The sequence below is a fragment of the Lacerta agilis genome, chromosome 2, assembly GCF_009819535.1.
Source record: "Lacerta agilis isolate rLacAgi1 chromosome 2, rLacAgi1.pri, whole genome shotgun sequence".
Lineage (NCBI taxonomy): Eukaryota > Metazoa > Chordata > Lepidosauria > Squamata > Lacertidae > Lacerta > Lacerta agilis.
Genome location: NC_046313.1, coordinates 105,051,921 through 105,074,787, shown reverse-complemented (window position 1 = coordinate 105,074,787; position 22,867 = coordinate 105,051,921). Strand labels below are relative to the sequence as shown.

The 22,867-nt window shown below is 44.3% G+C and overlaps 1 non-coding gene across 1 annotated transcript; it reads left to right on the top strand.

Annotated features, from left to right (window-relative positions):
* Positions 1-22,159: 22,159 nt before the first annotated feature.
* Positions 22,160-22,232, top strand: TRNAQ-CUG. Its single transcript has one exon. It is a non-coding gene; the product is annotated as a tRNA-Gln (tRNA).
* The last annotated feature ends 635 nt before the right edge of the window (positions 22,233-22,867 follow it).

The window sequence follows — 22,867 nt, the reverse complement described above, 5'->3', positions numbered from 1 at the left end:
CCCCAACACACATATTTATTTATTGTTGTTGTTATTTATTGAATTTATATACCGTCCTATACCTGGAGGTCTAAGGGCAGTTCACAGAAAAGATTGCAATCAGTGGCTATGCAGAGAGTGGAAATCCATCAAGCGAAGGGTTCTCTGGCAATGGAAAGACCTTGTGATCTCGCCCTTGTTTTGGAACTGCTAATGGTACAGGAAATCGGTACTGCTTGGAACAGCAATTGATTGGTTCCAGCTGCCAACAGGCAGTGGCAACTACCTCTAGGTGGCAGCAGTAAGAAAGATGTGCCATAAGTGCTAAAAGGGCTCGCTTCCAACGGACAAAGACTTAAGGTATTTTTGTCGATTGTAGGGGATATAATAACCGATTCTGCAGTGTTTGTAGTACACATTCAGGCCTGTATATCGCTGTGTATTGTGCATAAATGAAAGAGCCTTAGAGGGTTATTTCATGGGAAGCAGTGTCCACACAGCTTCCCGAATAAGGAGTAAATCCCCATGGGAAATTGTTGCTTGCTTAAAGTTTGGGATATTTGGTTTCTCAGACATCAGTACCACATAGCATTTGCATAGTGCATTTTAAGTGCTTTGCATGTTTTATCCTGGTAGTAGTCGTGCTGCAGCAGCCCTGTAAGGTAGGTCAGTATTATTTGCCCCATTTTGCAGATGGGGGGAGCAGGGACTGTGGCTGAGGTGAGATTTGTGCCAGGGACCCACCAGCACAGACCTCACATTTTGTGGTACTATAATAAACTAGTTCTCATATGTCTAGAGGGTTCGGTTTATGTACTAATAATCTAGACTACATTCATTTGATTATCTGGTCCAAACCTTTGAAGTACTGGACAATACCATCTTATTAGGACTTACCAGTAGTTTGAAGTCCATTGCACCATTGCCGGAAATAAGCCCCCACTGAACACAGTGGTGCTTGCCTCTATGGTAAAAATGCACTCTTAAGGACATACCTTTCTGACAAAAATCATTTTAAAATATAGTATGTTAACAACTTCTCAAATTGGGCAGTTCATGAGGCATAGACCAGAGGTATTGTCCATTTTTGGCAGAACTGGGAACTGCACTAAACAAGTATTAGCTAACGATTTCTCTGTGAGTTGTACCGTATTTTCCGGCGTATAAGACGACCGGGCGTATAAGACGACCCCCAACTTTCCCAGTTAAAATATAGAGTTTGAGATATACTCGACCGCAGATTCTCCACCCGGCGTATAAGACGACCCCCAACTTTTGAGAAGATTTTCCTGGATTAAAAAGTAGTCTTATACGACAGTAGTTGTTCTGCGTTTCCATGTATTGTAAATTCTTGGGGTAAGGAATCAAAGCAGCAAAAATAAATATTTGTCTAAGTTCTACACGGTGTCTTAATATCCCGTCAAAAATAGGCACTAGCTTGTTGTGGCGTTTGCCCACTTAGTATGATGATGTCATATTGGGGGAGAGTGTGAAAGGGTTAATAGACTGACCAATAAAAACCCAGGGGCGGAGTCTAGCTGTGTTTAAGACTCAGCACAGAGGTTTTGGCAGTTAGTTCAGTCAGTTGTTCAGTTGGGGATAGAGAGGGATCAGTTGGAGAATTCAGTTGGTGGTTGGTGGTTGTGAGGGTGGTGTGTGGAACTTTGTGGTGGGGAGGTAGAGGAGTGAGAGCATAGCTGTCAAGTCTCCCTTTTTTGTGGGAAACTCCCTTATTCCAAGCCGTTTCCCGCAGCTATCCCTTATTGTTGATATCCCTTAAATTTCCCTTATTTCCGGGAAGGAGAGTTGGAGTCCCGGGACTTTCTCAGACCTGCCTGCCTGCCTACCTCACAGGACTGTTGTGGGGATTAAATGAGGACTAGGACCAGGGAGCTCCTTGGAGAAAAAGGTGGAATATAAATACCTAATAACAAACAGACAGACAGATATATAAAGAAGAAGATAAAATAGACGAATGTTTCTCGGCAACAAGTGCTCAGATTAAGCATTGCTGCCCCTAACTGGAGGCAGAGCAGAGCCAACCTGACCAGAAGCCATCAGTGGTCCTCTCCTCCTGCATGAATTTGCCTAATCCTTTTCTAAAGCCATCCAAGTTGGTGGCCATACCTGCTCCCTGTGGCAGGGAGTTCCAGAGGTTAACATTGTGCTGCGTGAATAAGTGCTTTCTCTTCTCTGCCCTGATTTCTATTTCCTGGTGTAAATTAATTTGTTGCCTGGGGGGGGGGGGATTACCACGGCGTGGACTGTCCCTGAGAACTGTAGACTGTCCCCAGGACAGGTGAGGGTGGTGATCCCTTATTTTCAAATCGGAAACTTGACAGCTATGAGTTAGAGTGAGCTATAGACAGGAATGAGAATGAGAGCATAAAGTGTAACAGTGTATATAATATCAAAAGCTTGTTGCTGAGTGAGAATAAACTTGTTCAACTTTAAATCCTGACTGAGACTCAGTGCTTACCAGTGAGGACCTGGTTGGTGGCAGCGGTATAGTGGTGGCACAGGGTCAATAGTCCGTGAAATGACCGGGGGCCCTGTGTGATCGCCACACTTGTAAATTCAACTTGTATACATTATTCCATAGAAAGAAAATGTGTACCCTGCCCCACCCCACGATCTTGCCTTGCATGGATCTGCTTCTCAAAATACACAATTTTGGTCCATTAGTGGAGTGAGGGAAACACGGCACATGCAATTATCATATTAATAACAACTGAAGCATCAAAGCCCCGTTGCAGCTAACGTTAGTCATAATTAATCCCGGTGAAATCAATGGAAGACATTAGCAATATCTAAAGCCCCAGTGGGATAAGCAGGGTCCTATGTATGCTTACTTGCAAATAAGTCCCACAGAGTTCAGTGGCTCTTCCTTCCAAGCAAATATGGATCAGGGCCAAATACTGAAATTCTTATATCAAAGACTAAAATAATATTCAGCAGGTGTTAAAGGCCTGGAGATTATCCACACTTGAAAATTACAAAGGAGAAGTGTGAGGAGAATTTGTGGGGGCAGTTTCATTTCATTTCAGGCTCTAGCTCACTAGAGGAGTCCTGTTTAGCTCACTAGAGGAGTCCTGTTTAGCTTAGTGTGGCTGAAATAACTGCATAAAGATCAGCTTCACTGGGGATGATCAAATGAAATAAGCAGGACGTGCTTTGCTAGCAAATGCACACTTTCTGTTTCGACTCTGCCTGTTCCTACTCACTTCCTGCTGTGACTCCGAGTCCCAAATATTTCATCCCCCCAGCACTTGAACCTAGGAGATACACGTGACCTTGCTTCCCACCCTAACTACGGTAATTCCACCTTGTGTTTCTAGCCAGCCTAGTGAGGCAGAACAAGTAAGTGCAAATCCACATTACAGAAAAAGAAGAATTTCTTGCTAGGGTGTCACTACATTCAAGTTATGAGAATGCCAGACACTTTGCAAATGGTTTACAAACAAGTAAAGAATGTATTATTTAGCAGGCGGCACCCATGACCTCAATACGTCATTAGAACGGGGCTAGGTAACATGCAGTCCTCTAGATGTTTGTATTTTTATTCTGCTTGTAGACTGCCTTCCATCACACGGCAACCTTAAAGCGGTTTCACTCAAGTAGACCCACTGAAATTAATGGGACTGATTTGGCAATGTTCATTAACTTGTATGTATTTTTATTTTATTTCGTAAAACTTATACACTGCTTGCTTGTTACAAAAAAAAAAATCCTCAGAGGTTTACAAAAAGATAAAACCATAAAATCGGCGGGGGGTGGGGTGGGATTTACAATGCATTAAAACAAACAATAAGTTAAAATACTAAAGCAGATTAAAATTCACACCAGCATTTCTAAGCATCTGGGTAGGCCTGTCTAAACCAGTGTTTTTCAACCTTTTTTGGGCAAAGGCACACTTGTTTCTTGAAAAAAATCACGAGGCACACCACCATTAGAAAATGTTAAAAAAATTAACTCTGTGCCTATATTGACTATATATAAAGTAATTTTTCCATTTTTCCCATGGCACACCAGGCAACATCTCGCGGCACACTAGTGTGCCGCGGAACAGTGGTTGAAAAACACTGGTCTAAACAATAATGTTCTTAGCAGGCGCTAAATGCCAATGGATGGACCTACTCTGAGCAAAATGTGCTTGTGTACTACTCAAAGGAATCAAATCCTACAAAGTTCTGGGAGAATAAGTGCATCGTCATTCCTCTGTGGAATCCTAACCATGTTGTGGCTATTTGTGCCTCAGGTGGAAGGGAATTCCATAGTCAGGGTGCAGCTACAGAGAAGGCCCTGTCATGCTGTGAGCTGTACCTGCCAGTGGGGCAAGGAGATTCCCTTGCCTGTCCGCCTGCCCAACCTCACCACCTGAGCAGGCTGTTATGAGGGAAAGGGTCCCCATCATATACCTACGTCCCAAGATATACAGGGTTCGCCGTGTTAATGCCAACACCTTGAATTAGGTCTGGTAACATATAGACAGACAGTGCAAGTTCCACAGAACAGCTGTTACGTTGGATACCGCAGAAGTACCAGATAGTACCATGCTGGTTGTGTTCTGTGCTAGCTGCATTTTATGGACCATCCCCAGCCCTACGTAAAGCACATGGCAGTAATCTAAACAAGAGGTCCTAGAGAATGCAAAATTGTGCCCATGTTATCTTAGTCTTCCTTGGACTACAGCATACATAAGCCCTGACTATTAGCTATGCTGATAGTAGCTAAAGTCCCACAACAGCTGGAAGAGACCACATTGGCTACCAGTGTGAGTGGCCTCTTCCCCTCCCCTCTGTTTCCTCCTTTTAGGTCCTGTCAGTTCCCAAGATGCCATCCATGATACGGTCTGAAGACACACTGCCTTCTCTGTAGCGGCACCCTGACTATGGAATTCCTTGTGAAGACACACAAGGCTACCACTTTGCTGCATCTAAGCCTCCTGTGTCTGGTCAGTGCCCAGCTGGGAGACCACCTGGGAACCACGCATATAGTGCCTTGGGTTCCATGGCATAAACATAAGAAAATAAGTAAATAAATATGTTCCTTAAGGCCAAGGGATTTAAAAAACAACAACAACTATGTGTGTACACAATACTCAGAACAAACAGAACCACCACCACATCTAGCGTTACTCTGATTTCAGAGAACCATTGCACCAATAATTCTGTTTCATTTATTCATGGCTATTTCAGCGTGTGACTATGATCACAGCAAACTCTGGGATCTAGCACAAGGACTGGTAAGAATAGAAATTTGGAACATTTTCCAAACCCTTACAAGATGTCACTTCCTGGTAGGGAACAGCTGCCTGAGATCTCTTCCTCAGCTACCCAGTAAGCATGGATGTCTGCAGAAACAATATTTTTAGGGGATGGGCAAGGTCTATGACGTGTAACTACAGTGGTACCTTGGGTTACAGATGCTTCAGGTTAGACTCCGCTAACCCAGAACTAGTACCTCGGGTTAAGAATTTTGCTTCAGGATGAGAACAGAAATCGTGCAGCGGCAGTGGGAGGCCCCATTAGCTAAAGTGGTAACTCAGGTTAAGAACAGTGTCAGGTTAAGAACGGACCTCCGGAACGAGTTAAGTTGTATGGCTATGTCACAACACCCCGTGGTGAAATATAGACACGTGAGACAATGTACAGTATATAAGGTTAATAAGTGGAAAAGGCCACAAGTTTATTGATTATGGATGTTGAGCAGTAGTGACTTAGGCACTGGATCTAACCAACTATATCTGACCCCAGCCCATGTGCTGGGAGTTGGGGAAGGGTTAACCACCTGTAGAGGGAGTCCTGCTGACGCACATTAACTAGGAACTCTCCCTGGGGTCACCGATTAGGAGCGTTCCTTAGGCCCTAACCTCCCTAGGCTTCAGACAGGGCCACGTCCCCCGGAATCCTTTAATGGAATACCCTTCAAATTGCAGGGCAGGAGATGGCGCAACCTCCCCCCATCACTTCTACAGAAATAGGAAGCGGGCAAGAGAGCGATCCCCCAGCTGCGTCCTGCTTAAATAGTGCAGGCCACACACCCCAGCCAACCGGATTATTTGGCTGGCGGGTGACGCAGCTGGAAATCCCCCCCCCCCATCGCACAGGGCTGGGAATCACCCTGTGCGCACGTGGGGAGGTCATGCCTGCCCACAACACCACCTCCTGCTCAAGCGTAAGTGGCTTCCTTAACCCGAGGTACCACTGTACAGGTTGTTGCCTTTATACGACTGAACCCCACACAACAATCCATGGTGTTGAAAGGAAGCAACAAGATACAATGTTGGGCTGTGCCTGTTGGTACTGTATGGGATTATACATTTCAGAACTAACTTAACAAATGGCTTTATTTGTCCATTTAACAATTGAAAGAGCTGGGACATGGAAAGACACAAAGCTTCAGTCTGTTCATTGAACAATAATACTGTAAGACTCTAAGGCAAATTTAAAACAACAACCTAAAGCTGAACTTTTGTATGGAAACTGCCTGGGCTGTGGTGAATGCCAGATGTGAAGTCTGAAACCAGCCAGACTTCTTTGTCAATGCTCGTCTCCCATTCACTTAAAGCAAAATCTGATACAAAGTGGGTCATTCCCTAAATAAAAACTGGAGTCTTTTAGGGCCTCGGTCAAAGCAGTCAATGACACCTCTTATAAATTTATCTTGGGAGAAAAGCAATGACAAACCTAGACAGCATCTTGAAAAGCAGAGACATCACCTTGCCGACAAAGGTCCGTATAGTTAAAGCTATGGTTTTCCCAGTAGTAATGTACGGAAGTGAGAGCTGGACCATCAAGAAGGCTGATCACCGAAGAATTGATGCTTTTGAATTATGGTGCTGGAGGAGACTCTTGAGAGTCCCATGGACTGCAAGAAGGTCAAACCTATCCATTCTGAAGGAAATCAGCCCTGAGTGCTCACTGGAAGGATAGATCCTGAAGCTGATGCTGCAAAACTTTGGCCACCTCTTGAGAAGAGAAGATTCCCTGGAAATGACCCTGATGTTGGGAAAGATGGAGGGCACAAGGATAAGGGGGTGACAGAGGATGAGATGGTTGGACAGTGTTCTCGAAGCGTCTAGCATGATTCTGACCAAACTGCGGGAGGCAGTGGAAGACAGGAGTGCCTGGCATGCTCTGGTCCATGGGGTCACGAAGAGTCGGACACGACTAAACAACTAAACAACTAAACAGCAACAAATAAATTTATCCTTTGACTTTTCTCCCTGAGCAGTCAACAAACACAAGCCAGGCAACTAAATTTCCATTGTTGTGAAATGCAGCCATGTCTTCACCCTACACAAAGTGGTAAAAAGATCATTAAATTGCGTATGTTGTAACTGGGAGGGAAAGTGCTGTACAGATGCCCATTGTAATAACAGAGAGCCATTTGGTGTCGGCTCCTCCACACTTTGCTTGGGTCCGTAACTTCTAGGGATGGGTCCAAGAGGTTTTTCCTTTGTCCCACCATGTCATGGGAAAATATTCCCGTGGCTTTAATTGTATAAACTGCACCTCACTTACGTTGTTCAGGTCATTTGCAGTGAGATTAAGGGCTTATCCACATTTAGCTTTCCTCCACTCTTTCCAGGCATGGCTCACAATTTAAAGCTACGTGTCATAGTGCCCTTTTTTGAATTGACATTTGCTCTGATTCAGCTTTAAAGAGCAGGTTTTCGGGGGAAGGGGGTAAAGCTCGGGGCAGAAACAAAAACAAAAACCACACTCAGACACTAACAAGTTTGGACCTCTGCCTGGAATCATAGAATTGTAGAGTTGGAAGGGACCCCAAATGCCATCTAGTCCAGCCCCCTGCAATGCAGGAACCTCAACTAAAGCACCTATGGAAAAATGACTTAGCCGACTCCAGAGTGGGCAATGGTGGCAGCTCAGCATGAGGACCCCTGGGCAGAGGAAAACAGCCTCCTTACCACATGGCTGGCCATTGGCCTTGACCTCAGCCGGACCGCAGGGAATGGTGGGATAGCCCACCAACATTCAAATTGTAACCAGCCAATTGGGGGAGACGGTAGGGGCGGAGCCTAGGTGGTGGACCTGAGTGAAGAAGTCTTCCCTCTGGTCCACCGCTGGAGGATTTCAGCTGGCTGCCCGTGGGGCCAGCATCACTCTGGCCTCGGGCAGGTGTGATATCTAAGGGAACCCTGGTAAAGGGGTCTGAGTGGAAGTTTCTGTCCTGAAGCCATATGGAAAGCAGACAGGCCATAGAACTTCCAATGGTTGCCAGGGGAGGACCGGCTTAGTTGACCAGCCTCTCGGGGTGGCCCATAACCAGAAAGGGCCCTGTTCTAACTTCAAATGTCGCATTCGCACCCAGTGCCTAAGCCAAAGCCTACCTACGCCTGCACTCAAGAAAGTTGTGGCCAATTTTCAATTCCAGAAAGTTGTTGTATCTTTCTGTTCCACCTGTCAATTCCATATTCTTCCACCCCCAGGGGGCACACACTGCGTGTGGGTCTGCAAAAAGTGGGTCAAAAGGTTAAGTGTGTACAAATCCTAAGTCTTTAGGATGCGCAGATTTGTGCTTCATTTCTTGCCATGGTTGAACAAGCATTAAATCCTTGTCTAACAAACACTGAGATCCGGTCCAAAATCAGAACAGACAGGTGAGATTGTGTTGGCTGTGCAGTTTGTTCTGAAACTGAAATGAACCCAAGGAATCCCTTTTGTACAGATGCATTTCCATCATTTTCATCGACGGATCATAATAATAATAATAATAATAATAATAATAATAATAATTTGATAATAATAATAATACCTTGAGATGCCTCTGTGCCAGAAATATGGCACCTGCTGTTTCATCTGCTAAAACTGAGAATCTTATAAAAGCACATGCCCTCTTCCCTTGAAGTTTGGCCACACAAGTTTATTAATGCATTCTGCATTCCTGCAGATGTGCCCCAGCTTTCAAACTTAAAAAAACAATTAAAAAACATTCCATCCACTGCATGAACATGAAACTCTAAAAGGCCTGCTATGTTACCTGTGGAACTGGTCTCTTCACAGAGAGCAAGTTGTGGTTGATACAATCACAGCTTCTGTTTATTTTCCTTAATGTGCTCCTGCATATGACTTATTAAGATGCTATTCAGTTGACACCTTTTCCCTGCTTGTGCCAGAAAGGAAATGAGAAGCATCTTCATGTGAACCCCTATGGCACAAACTTTGTGAATGCTTTCTTGCAGCGTCATTGAAATCTTTGTACTTGGTACAAACGTTGGTAATGAATGTGCCCTGCATCCATTGTACTAGCGTCTGGGAAAATAAAATGCAATACAGTAGTACCTTGGTTTACGAACGTAATCCACTCCGGAAGTCTGTTCTTAAACCAAAGCGTTCTTAAACCAAGGTGTGCTTTCCCATAGTAGCGGGGGACTCAATTTACAAAAGGAACACACTCAGCAGGAAGTGGAACATGTTCTGCTTCCAAGGCAAAGTTCATAAACCAAAACATCTACTTCTGGGTTGGCAGCGTTCTTAATCCAAGTTGTTCATAAACTAAGCTGTTCTTAAACCAAGGTACCACTGTAGTGAGATACAAGACCTTTCAAAACAATAGCGTATGCTAACCATGGAAAATATTTAGGAAACCATGCAGGCCAAAATGTTCTTGGACCTGTACTGGCATGCCTGAAGCCATAACTTTCTGTCTGCATCCAGCATTGAGTAAGCAGCTCAAATTTTCACCCATCGGATAGAGAATGTGCTTTCAATATGTACTTCAGCTGACATTCAGTTTGTTCTGTACTGGTAGCTGCTTCAGTATCTCTAGTTGGAATATTTGCTTCACCTTCTGATACCTGGATATTTTCTCTCTCTTTCAGTGCACACACTATGGGTGCTACTTGCACAATATCTGAAGTAGTATCTTCATTATGGGCCTGGTACTCACCAACTGTCTTCCATTTTTGGAAGTTGTTGCAGATAGCCATAGCTAAACAAATAGAAACAGCTCCACTTCTCTGCTTTCTCCCTCTAGCATCCTTGTACAGTGGTACCTCGGGTTACAGATGCTTCAGGTTACACACACTTCAGGTTACAGACACCAGAAATAGTACCTCAGGTTAAGAACTTTGCTTCAGGATCAGAACAGAAATCGTGTGGCGGCAGCGGGAGACTCCATTAGCTAAAGTGGTACCTCAGGTTAAGAACAGTTTCAGGTTAAGAACGGACCTCCAGAACAAATTATGTTCTTAACCCGAGGTACCACTGTATAGAAAAGACTTGTGCCTTTCTTGCACCCTTCGATGATTCAAAGTACAATGGTACCTCGCTAGACGAATGCCTCGCTAGACGAAAAACTCGCTAGACGAAAGGCATTCGCTAACGAAAGGCTGACTCGCAAGACGAATTTTCCTATGGGCTTGCCTCACAAGACGAAAAATTTTCGCGATTCCCCCCCCCCCCGTCAAACCGCTCTTCCCCCGTTGGTGCTTCGCAAGACGAAATTTTCGCTATACGACAGCACTCGCAGAACGAATTAATTTCATCTTGCGTGGCACCACTGTAGTAGCACTAAGTTTCTGGCTCGCAGTAAAAGGATTTTCATTACCCATCTCCTTAGAACCTTACAAGCAATTTTGGTTCCTCTTCTACTGGGTTAATATTGCTTTCTATTCTTGGCCACTGGCCCCACCTGCCACTCACAAAACAGGGGCAAGTCCTGCATCACCCCCAAGGTCTCACCTGGTCACAAAAAGGCACCACAACAACTTTTTTTTTTTTTTGCAGGGTTTCCAAATGGAACATTTGCAAAAGCAGTATCGTTAAGACTGCATTCAGACAGGGGATTTCTTGTGTTAGCTTTACTAGCTATGATAGGGCTTCTGTCCCAATGCTCCTTTTACACTGCAGGACCTTGTTGCATCATGGAACAGTGGCTTTGTAATCAATTTACCACCAATGCCATGCTAAATTTTTAAAGAGTGGGAAAGAACTGTATGCCAGCATACTGCCCCACGCAAAACTCATGTGAATTTCCAAGTTTCGAGTGGATTTTTCTTTTCTGGAAACAATTGAAATGGAAACAAGCGCTAAACCTCTTCTAGACTGAGCTAGGTTTCCAGAAGCGGCTTTTTACACCATGTGAAAGATGACGTGAAATGTAAAAATGGAGAGGTAAGGAAATGTCACAAAGACAGAATAAAGTGCCATCTGAATGCAGCCTAGATCAAAGCCAGCAGCATTCCCCTGAGCTGCCTGCTCACCTCCCTAAAAATGTGAAGAGTCCGAATCTGGCAGCCACTCTCCGTTGGAGTGGTCTTGGAAATCACTTTAAACCTCTCATTGACTTGCTGCTTGTGTGTGTGTGTGTGTGTGTGTACATTAAAATAAATAAATCCTAGATTATGGGGAGGTGGCATGGAATGTCCTCTCTTGCCCTCCCTGCACAGCCACCAATGTCAGTAAATGTTGGTTCTTCTTTTCAACTACAGTGGTACCTCGGGTTAAGAACTTAATCCGTTCCGGAGGTCCGTTCTTAACCTGAAACTGTTCTTAACCTGAAGCACCACTTTAGCTAATGGGGCCTCCCGCTGCTGCTGCGCCGCCAGAGCACGATTTCTGTTCTTATGCTGAAGCAAAGTTCTTAACCTGAAGTGTTAATTCTGGGTTAGCGGAGTCTGTAACCTGAAGCGTCTGTAACCTGAGGTACCAATGTATTTCAATATGCATACAGTCAGGGCTTGATTTAAATCTTTTTTTTTTTTTTTACAGAAATACTCATTCTTGCTGGTATAATCTTAATATTTACAACCAGATGAAGGTTTCATCTTTGCAATAAAAAAATTTCAGAGTAGTTTTTACAGTTATATAAAAAAATTTACTGATTTGGTTATACTATTAGAAATGGGCAGACGGATTATTATGAAACTGTTGTGAGGTTTAATAAGTTAACTTTGTATTTGGACAACTTTTCTGCTGTACTTTATTGGAAGGAGAAAAATAATCATTTCCTTAATAACAATTTAAACAATTTATTTAACTAAAACAATAACATTATGGCTATTGTATCCATGTTTGTTAACAGATGTGGTTAAACAATTTTTTAAAAAAGCTTAGACTGAGTTTTCGCACACATGAGAAACTTAAACAAATCCTTATTTCTTGATGAATAGCCTTTGGACTATAGGTAAAGGTAAAGGGACCCTTGACCATTAGGTCCAGTCGTGTCCGACTCTGGGGTTGCGGTGCTCATCTCGCGTTACTGGCCGAGGGAGCCGGTGTACAGCTTCCAGGTCATGTGGCCAGCATGACTAAGCAGCTTCTGGCGAACCAAAGCAGTGCACGGAAATGCCGTTTACCTTCCTGCTGGAGCGGTACCTATTTATCTACTTGCACTTTGACGTGCTTTCAAACTGCTAGGTGGGCAGGATCTGGGACCGAGCAACGGGAGCTCACCCCGTCGTGGGGATTCGAACTGCCGACCTTCTGATCAGCAAGCCCTAGGCTTTGTGGTTTAACCCACAGCGCCAACCGCGTCCCCTATATTTGGACTATAATGTAATTTAAATAAAAAACTTTCTTTAGAAAGATTTTTGCTCCCAAAGCATTTTATTTTAAAAACCCAATTTAAATTAAAAAAATCCAATTTGAATAAATAAAAAAATCCAATTTAAATTTTCAAAATTTTAATCATTGATTTTTATCCATCCTGCATACAGTTATATTGACTGGTATATACCCACCCACCCATATCTCATAATAGCCAGCCCAAGGCAAAAATGAAAAACTGCATCATTCCTTTCAGAAGGCATTTGGAGTGTCTTGACAGCTACTGAAGTTAGTAGATAAGGTAATGTTACTGGAACCACACAGTGTCTGGAATGTGGCAGGTACCCATCAGCCAACAGTCATTGTTTGTGCATTGTACTTTCGCTATTGAGTAAGTGTTAATTCTGTTCCAAATAATAGAAATGGCAGAGTCAGGTGCTTAAAAAGCACACATAATTACTGAGAAAAGGAGCTGTCATCAAACATAACTAGGACTAAATCATCAGACGAGAGTACACCTCAGCAACTGTCTCAAAACTCTCTCTGCATCCTCTAACCCCCTCAAGATCTGCATCCCCTCTCTTGGGAAGTTAGACCCTCCATGGACTCATAGGGCTGGCTCCTTCGGCTCCATATTTAAATAGTTCACATTCTCTTCTCCATCTCCCAGCCACCATTTTGAAGTTGGATGACGTCCTAGCCAGCTGCCCAAGTAACAGCAACGATGACGGGAAGCAACCACAAGGAGCATTCCAAAATCCACGTTCGGCCCATACCTTTCTCGAACAAACCAAAATGTCAACACAATATTGTGCAAGCTTTCACACAATTCGATAATGCGTGGGAGGGAGTGAAAGGAGTTGAATGACGCTGAAGTCAAGGAGCCTGCATCTGGTCACGGTCTTGAGTTGGAATGTGAGAGGAAGCAGCAGACATTCAAATGAGGCTCTCTTGGGTGCTGCAAAGGCTTTAGGTTGCACTAAGGGCTTCTGGGAAGGATGGATGTAATGGTGGTTAAGAACATAAAAAGAGTCATGTGGGGTCAGGCCAAAGTCCAGCATTCTAAATCCATCTGTGACTTAGTCTTGCCTCTATCTCAGACCCTCCAAGTGTCCCTATTTCCTAGGGACAGTCCCGGATTTACAGAAGCCATCCCAGTTTCTGATTTGATCCCAGAATGTGTGGCTTTCCCTTAAAGGTAAAGGTAAAGGGACCCCTGACCATTAGGTCCAGTCACAGACGACTCTGGGGTTGTGGCGCTCATCTCGCTTTACTGGCCGAGGGAGCTGGCGTACAGCTTCCGGGTCATGTGGCCAGCATGACTAAGCCACTTCTGGCGAACCAGAGCAGTGCACAGAAACGCCGTTTACCTTCCCGCTGGAGCGGTACCTATTTATCTACTTGCACTTTGATGTGCTTTCGAACTGCTAGGTTGGCAGGAGCAGGGACTGAGCAACAGGAGCTCACCCCGTCATGGGGATTTGAACTGCCGACCTTCTGATCGGCAAGCCCTAAGCTCTGTGGTTTAACCCACAGCGCCCCTATTTTCATGGGAGATATGTTGGAGAGTATGGAGTTGTGCGACCCCCCAAGCCAAGGAGATAAGTAAATATACAACCTTTAGAAGACATCTGAAGGCAGCCTGTATAGAGAGGCTTTTTAATGTTTTATTATGTTTTTAGATATGTTGAAGCTTCCCAGAATAGTGGGGGGCAACCAAGTTAGATGGGCAGGGTATAAATAATAAAACTGTTGTTGTTGTTGTTGTTGTTGAATAGGATGCACCTATTTTCATTGGAAGAATGTTGGAGGGTGTGCTATCTGTAGCAAAAATGCACAGATTCCTTGACAGCAGGAATAAAGAAAAACAAAGAAGAATCCTGGCGAACTCAAAAGCTTACACACTAGTTTGTACTTTTCCCATAAAACATGGAATATGGGCATTGTTTTACCTCTTGCTCCCCCCATGTATTTATATAATTGAACAATTTATATACCACTTTGTAGTATATAATTTGTCTCTACAATAAATACAATGCAAAAAATGGTTTTTAAAAAGCCCTTAAAGCTATAAAATCCAATCTATACCCTTAAAACTATAAAATCTAATCTATAAAATCTAATCTGTTTTGGTGGACCACAAGCTTAACATGAGTCAACAGTGTGATGCAGCAGCTAAAAAAAAGCTAATGCTATTCTAGGATGCAACAACAGAAGTATAGTGTTCAGATCAAGGGAAGTAATTTAGTCCCGCTCTATTCTGCCTTGATCAGACCACACTTGGAATACTGTGTCCAATTCTGGGCACCACAACTTAAGAAGGATGTTGACAAGCTGGAACGTGTGCAGAGGAGGGCAACCAAGATGATCAAGAGTCTGGAAACTAACCCTTATGAGGAGTGCTTGAAGGAGCTGGGCATGTTTAGCCTGGAAAAGAGGAGTCTGAGAGAAGATAATCTTTTAAATCTTTTGTTGGAAGCCGCCCAGAGTGGCTGGGGAAACCCAGCCAGATGGGTGGGGTATAAATAATAAATTATTATTATTACTTCAAATATCTTAAGGGCTGCCACGTGGAGGAGGGAGCTTGCTTGTTTACTCTTGCTCTGGAGGGTAGGACTCAAACCAATGGCTTCAAGTTGCAAGAGAGGAGATTCTGACTAAACAGTCAAAAATAAATTCTGACAGTAAGAGCTGTTCAGCAGTGGAACAGACTCCCACGAGAGATTGTGGACTCTCCTTCCTTGGAGGTTTTTAAACAGAGGTTGGATGGCCATCTGTCATGGATGCTTTAGCTGAAATTCTGGCATTGCAGGGGGTTGGACTAGATGACCCTTGGGGTCCCTTCCAACTCTAAGATTCTATTATTCTATGACTTGGCCTTGCAGAAGCCATGCTGGTTGTTCTTCAGCAAGGCTTTATCTTCTATATGCTTGGTTATTCCATCCTTAAAAATACTTCCCACCAGTTTTCCCAGGATAGATGTTAAGCTAACTGGCTTGTCATTTCCAGGATCCTCTCTTGACCCCTTCTTAAAAATTGGTGTTACAATGTCTTCTTTCCACTCCTTAGTTATGGAGGCTGATCCGAGGAACAAGTTGTAGATTTTTGTTAGAAGATCATCAATTTCACAGCTGAGTTCTTTCATTATGCTTGTTCGGATACTGTCTGGACCTTGTCAAGTTTTTATTTTCTCCATTCATCTCTCATCACCATCATCTGTCTCAGCTCCTCAGATTCCTCTCCTGCAAAAGTTAGCTCAAGCACTGGGGTCTGCCCTATATCTTCCGTTGGGAAGACAGATACAAATAATTCATTCAGCTTCTCTGCTGTCTCCTTATCTTGCATTAGGTCCATTTGACTCCCTCGTCATCCATGTGTCCTCATTTGGAGTTTAAATTTCTTTATTGAGAGTTTGAGGTTTATTTATGTCAAGGAAAGGAGCAACAGAGTTGGGTCCCCTGACCTCCTTGCCCTGCTGCCAATCTCACACGTCTGTGTTAAATAAACCATTTTTTTGAATCTGCGGGTTCATGTGGTCGTTCATCTGTCCATGTTGGATCCATGATTGCCTTTGGTGACCTGGGTTCACTCGCCGTGCTTCATTCCACAAAGGTGGATATTCCCAAGTCGTCTGAATCACTGTCAAAAACCCAGTCATCTTTTGTTTCCTGTTCCGACAAAGAAGCAATATCAGAAGTTGGCAAAGGTGACTGGATTTTGTCTCTGCCACTGGCTCATTTTCTGCAAGCTTGATTAATTGTCCTATAGGTAATATATCATTTGTGGGGAAGAATTATCACATCCTGTCTGCCTTTCTCCTGCTGAAGTTGACAAACCAGAATTCCAAGTAAATTCACCACCACATTGTTTGACTCAAAATTCTATCTGTGTTTAACTCCCATTAGCTCTCTGGGAAGAAATTTCTGGTCTCACATTCTGCTCTCATATTATCTTCTTGATGTATACACAGTGGGGTTTTTTCTGGGGGTATTCAAGGATATGTAGTACCTGCACTCCCCCCACCCCCCAAAAATTAAAAGTTCCTTCATGGTGAGTACCAGCACCCTTTTTTTCTTTCTTTCTTTTTAAAAAAGCACTGGGTGTACAAAATGAGGTGAGATAACTTAGCATCTCCAAGGCCTTCAAAATGTAGGGGTAACAACTTTCAGAAGCCCTCATTTCACGCTTCCTGGTGGGCAACAGTTACCCTGAGTCTTTTCCTCAACTGCCCAATTAGTGTTAATTATTTTCCAGAGTTAACAGGAAAGGCAGATTGCAACTCTACATCTCTCCTCGTCGGCTCTGCAATAACTTAGCATACGTCTCAGTTATTATCACCTACAGAAACCTTGAGAATAAATGCTCCCAAACCTCAAAGAAGCAGTTCAGTCACAACAGATCCTCCAAAAATCATAGCAAATTATACCTAAACATTTTGCTTCTAAGAGGCAAAGTGAGGCAGCTGCCTCAGGCGACTGATTTCGGCTTTCATGGCAGGGCAGCAAATGGTCCGCTTTGAAATTTTTGTTATTATTGCTGTTGTCATTATCACTACTACTACTGTTACTATAGTCTTAGTCCTAGAGAGGTGCTTGAAGGATTTTCTGACTCATGTTATAGTATAACCTGGCCAGCCATTGCAGGGAGTCGAGATGGAGACCTTTGCCATTCCACAGGAGCCAAAAATAACACGGCCAGCTTGATTGGGAAGATGGGAACATATCCTATGACATCTCATAGAGCAAAATGTCCCGGTCATGCCTGCGTCAACACACAAATTATCAACACAAAACAGTTAACTAAGAAGAGGAAATGTGAAATGTTCAGCACATTCAGAATATAGGCAGAAGTGGAGTCTCCAGGTCAAGGGAAGCAATAGCATAGCCTCCAACATTTCTCCGATGAAAATAGGGACGTCCCATTCCATAATGATAATTCTACTGTTCATACGCCACACATCGAAATGGGTTGCCCCAGCCAATCTGGGCAGCTTCCAACATACAGTCATACCCCGGTTTGCGCATGCTCCATGTTGCATACGTTCGGGTTAAGAACGCCCACAACCCGGAAGCGTTTCCGGAGTGCGCACAACCCACGTGTGACCCCCGGATGCGCAGAACGCTTCTGAGCACTTCGCGCATGCGCAGAAGCGCTCAGATCGTGCTACTTCCGGGTTTTCGGGGTTTTTCGTGCATTCGGGATACGCACGCCTGCGTTACGCATGGCGACCCGGAATGGATCACGTGCGTAACCCGGGGTTCCACTGTATATAAAAGCATAATGCAACATTAAACATAAAAAGCTTCGCTATACAGGATTGCCTTCAGACGGCTCAGGGGGTCGTCCCTACTCCATACCCTCCAACATTTCTCCAGTGAAAATAAGAACAACCTAAGGAAACGTGGGACACATTTCGGGATCAAATCAGAAACCGGGACGGCTTCTCTAAATCAGGGACGTCCCTGGAAAATAGGGACACTTGGAGGGTCTGCAATGGTACTGCTCTGTTCTGCCTTGGTCAGACCACACCTGGAGTGCTGTGCCAAGTTCTGGGCGCCATAGTTTAAAGAAGGATATTGACAAGATGGAACGCATGCAGAGGAAGGTGACCAAGATGATAAAGGGTCTGGGAGTCAAGTTGGTTGGGGCAGAAAAGACTGAGAGGTGATATGAAAGCCATCTTCAAATATCTGGAGGGTTGTCACGTGGAAGACTTGGAGCAAGTTTGTTTTCTGCTGCTCTGGTGGGTAGGACCCGAACTGATGGATTCAAATTAGAAGGAGATTCCAGCTAAACATTAGGAAGAACTTTCTGACAGTAAGAGCTGTTTGGCTCTGGAACAGGCTACCTCAGAAGGTGGTGGACTCTCCTTCCTTGGAGGCTTCAAGGCAGAGGTTGGATGGCCAACTGTTGGGGGTTCTTCAGCAGTGATTCCTACATTCCAGGGGACTGGACTAGGTGACCATTGGGTTCCTTCCAACTCTACAATTCTATGATTCTATTATCTTAAAGGTAAAGGTAAAGGGACCCCTGACCATTAAGTCCAGTCGTGGATGACTCTGGGGTTGTGTGCTCATCTCACTCTATAGGCCGAGAGAGCCGGCGTTTGTCCGCAGACAGCTTCTGGGTCATGTGGCCAGCATGACTAAGCCGCTTCTGGCGAAACCAGAGCAGCGCACGGAAACACCGTTTACCTTCCCGCCAGAACGGTACCTATTTATCTACTTGCACTTTGACGTGCTTTCGAACTGCTAGGTGGGCAGGAGCTGGGACTGAACAACAGGAGCTCACCCCATTGCGGGGATTTGAACCGCCAACCTTCTGATCAGCAAGCCCTAGGCCCTGTGGTTTAACCCACAGTGCCGCCCGCGTCCCACTCTATTATCTTAGGATTGCGTTATTTCAAAAAGTGAAAAGTTTTTGAGTTTTGTTTTGTTTTTTGGAAATTTGCCCCCCCCCCCAAAAAACCACTTCCAACATGGGTTGCCATATGCCCGGGTTTTCCCGGGTGCTATGCCTGGCGAACAAATCCCAGCTATGTCTAGACATATGGCAGCCTCTATATCTGATCTTGTGACATTTTAACCAGTCTTCTGCATGTGCCTGCATGTGTGTGTTTGTGTGTGTGTTCATACATGCTTGCACAAGGGAGGGCAGCAAGCGCCCCTGTAAAATATTTTTGGCAACGTAACCCTTAGAACAAAATTGATTCCCTACCGCTGTCCAGTTTCTCCCGTCACTAAATTCTCACTCTCCTCCTCTTCTGTAACAAGTGGTTTCTCTCTCTCTCTCTCTCTCTCTCTCTCTCTCTCTCTCTCTCTCTCTCCTGCCATTCTCCTGGTATGTAAGCAATTTTGAGTAAGGGGGGGAGGTTGAGATATGTGAGTCGTCATTTCTTGCTCATTTGGAAATGATTTTTTTCCTGTTCACCCTCTTAACAATTGCTTGACGCACGCTCCCTTTTTACAGAAACCGCATCTGAGGATTTATTTATTTTTGCATCGTGGGGGGGGGGGGCTGAGAAGCATTCAGAAACTCTTCCACTCCTCTTGTCGAGAGAGGTATTTCTTATTTCCGTCACAAAACAAACAAAGGGCAAGATTAATCATATTACCTCTTACGAAGACTCATTCTCGGCCCTGCCCTTCGTGGAGAGACCATTAGGATGAATAAGGTGTGCCACACCTTCTCGATCAAATGTGGCACATTTACTCTGGCCCACCTGTTATAAATGCGACCGTTTTAGAAAGGGCTTCTCCAGACTCTTGCACTGCTAAAGCCACAATGGGCCACCTGCGGAAATTATCCAAGCGTTCCTTGTGGATTATTTTGCTGTTGTGCCTCAACTTGACAGGTAAGGATTTTGATTTTGATTTTTGCCTTCATGCTAGATTCCCAGGTTCCACAGAGCTTCCAGACAAGCTGTTTTGTTCGGCGTTCATTCTGATTTGTTTGCAAGGGAGCTTAGATGAATTTGAATCAAAGCAAGTCCACGCTTCCTAGCGCATTTGCCCCGTCGCTTTTCTTATTACAAACGTAAGGTTCTTCTCAAGAAGCGGACGTGTTATGCAAGACCTCCCAATCAACTATAATTGCACAATCTGAATTTGCCAGTGTGCAGTTGGATCCCACCTGAAAATAGAGGTGGCTGGCAAAACAGACCTTACAAGAGAGGCACGAAGCTGCTCCTCTCCTATGGCAAATGAGGAGGGTACTAGCAAGGGAGAATCAGTGGGAGGATGGCGGTTCATAGCAGACCCTCCAAGTGTCCCTATTTTCCAGGGACAGCCCCAGATTTATAGAAGCCCTCCCTGTTTCTGATTTGATCCCGGAATGTCCTGCAGAAACCACCAGTTTCCCAAAAGAAAATGTGTGGGGTTTTTTAAGATGGAGCAAGTATGCTTTCTTTCGAAATATGAGAAGCTGAAGGAGCAGCTGAAAATAATCTGAATTTCTATTATGTGTATTTTTGGGGGGGAGGGATACTTACTTGTGGGCACCGTATATAACCCTCCCCGTATGCAAAATGGTGTATGTGTGTTTTAAAGAATAATAATATTTATTTAGGATCCTGTTTTGTAGCCCCAATGAGTTCTTCGGACTGACTTACAAATAAAAAAAAAATCTCATTCAAATCAAGAACAAGTTTGCTGCAACCATAGGAGCCAACTCCTAGGGGCCAAAGTCCCTTTGCCCCTCCCCAATAAAATATTTGAGGGGGCCAGGATCCCTCAGTGTTGGTGGGAAGTGCCATTCAAATGGTGTGATCGACTATGTGGCGTGGGACTTAACCTGCCGCCTACCGCCCCATTTTTTATTGAAGTTGGCACCCAGACTATAACCCCAAAAAGCTCATGCCATAAGGAATTTGTTTGGATGCTTCCAGATCAATGTTTAGCGTGGAATTGGTACTGCTTGTGAAAGTGGGTGTGTGTCTCCCCCCCCCCTTTTACGCCCAGCATTTTGTTGACATAAAAATGTCAGCCCTTTATTTCCCCCATCCAATTTAATGCCTATTCAACCTTTCTGGCAGTAATCGTATCTCAGTGATCCATTTGGAGATTTAAGCTGCTGCTCCGAAAGCAATCCTCATCTCACTCAGCCCACAATGGCAGCAACCTAGCCTTGTCTGGATAAACTCCTTCAATTCAATTCCAGCCTGGAAATTACCATATTTTTCCGTGTATAAACACCCCCACCCCCCGTGTATAACACGACTCCTATTTTTTGGGACTCCAAATAAAGAAATCCCCCATATGCACTATCCGCGTATAAGACTCCCAATTTTAAACTTGAAAAAATAGGGATGGAAATATAGTCTTATACACGGAAAAATACAGTATCTGCCTGGTCTGGTTTACTTCCAAGCCTTGCTAGGATCAGGCCAATGTCTGGCATGCTGACATGCGATGAAGACATAATGGTTACATTTTTACACTAAACTACTACAATACTACATTTAAACAAACATTTTCATACATTTTCCATTTGGCTTGCAAGCCTTGACTTCCCTCAATCCCTTCACATGGCTTTCTGAATTATATCTTAGCATTATATTTCTTTAATCAACCATTGCTTACATTATCAGAAAATTCCTTCTTACTTTTACTATCATACTTACAATAATAGTTCTACACATTAACTACAAAACTTCTTGAAGTCCTATTAGCGTATTCAATTGTAAATTGTCTTTTAAATAGTTCGTAAACTTTAACCAGTCTTTGATGAATTTCTGGTCCTGCTGCTCCTGGATTCTTCCCGTCAATTTGTCCATTTCTGCATATTCAGTCAATTTCACTTGTCGGAAGCACTTAAAAACCATTAAGGAAGGTGAGCAGGATCTTCATCCGTGTTCTACTCTAGTGTCACTTTTCGGCTGTCGACTAGCAGCTAAAGACCACTACATTTTGTATAATTTGCATGACAGTCGGGTCTCGGAATTCAGCTGCTCCTGAGGCCACTTTTACACACGAAAACCAGGACATGTCAGGAATTTTCCTGACGTATGGAAGGCCTAAAATGCCTGCAATACAGAGGTGTCATGTAAAGGGAGATGCACGATATTTTGATACACTGTGGGATGGGCCCATTTGCATGGGTTCTTTTGCAGGAGGTCCTGCATGCTCACTCATTGGGCAGCATAAAGCAACGTGAGTCTATGTTCCGACAGGGTAGCTTAGTCGGCAGAGCATGAGACTCTGAATCTCAGGGTTGTCGGTTCGAGCCCCACCTTGGGCAAAAGATTCCTGCACTGCAAGGGGTTGGACTAAGTGGCCCTTGCGGTTCGCTTCCAACCCTATGATTCTGTGATATTCTATGTGCAAATGCGGAACCGGCGGAGCAGGGATTGTCTCAAAACAGCTCAAGGAGACATTCCCCTTGCCATTGCCAATGCAAAATGCCACAAAGAGAACAGTTCTGAAATTTTATGAAATATAAAAATAGTCAAAAGTATACAGTACTCATACAGGAATAAAGAGGTTCTGCTGATATTCTAAGTGTGCAAGGCACTCCCTTTTGTCAGCAAAGAAGGAACAAAAAAGAAGGATGGAGATTTAGCAGAGATGTGCACGCACACACACACGCACACACACACCGACACTCAGTTTGGCACTCGCGTAGCCAAACCTCTCAACAGGACTAGAATTATGACTCTAAAATGTTTTAATAAAGTTTAATTGTATTTTATAGATGCCGCCTCTGGTGCGACCACTCCAGTCCCGGCAGCCTCTGGTGCGACCACTCCAGTCCCGGCAGCCTCTGGTACAACCACTCCAGCCCCGGCAGCCTCCTCTGGTGCGACCACTCCAGCCCCGGCAGCCTCTGGTACAACCACTCCAGCCCCTGCAGCCTCCTCTGGTGCGACCACTCCA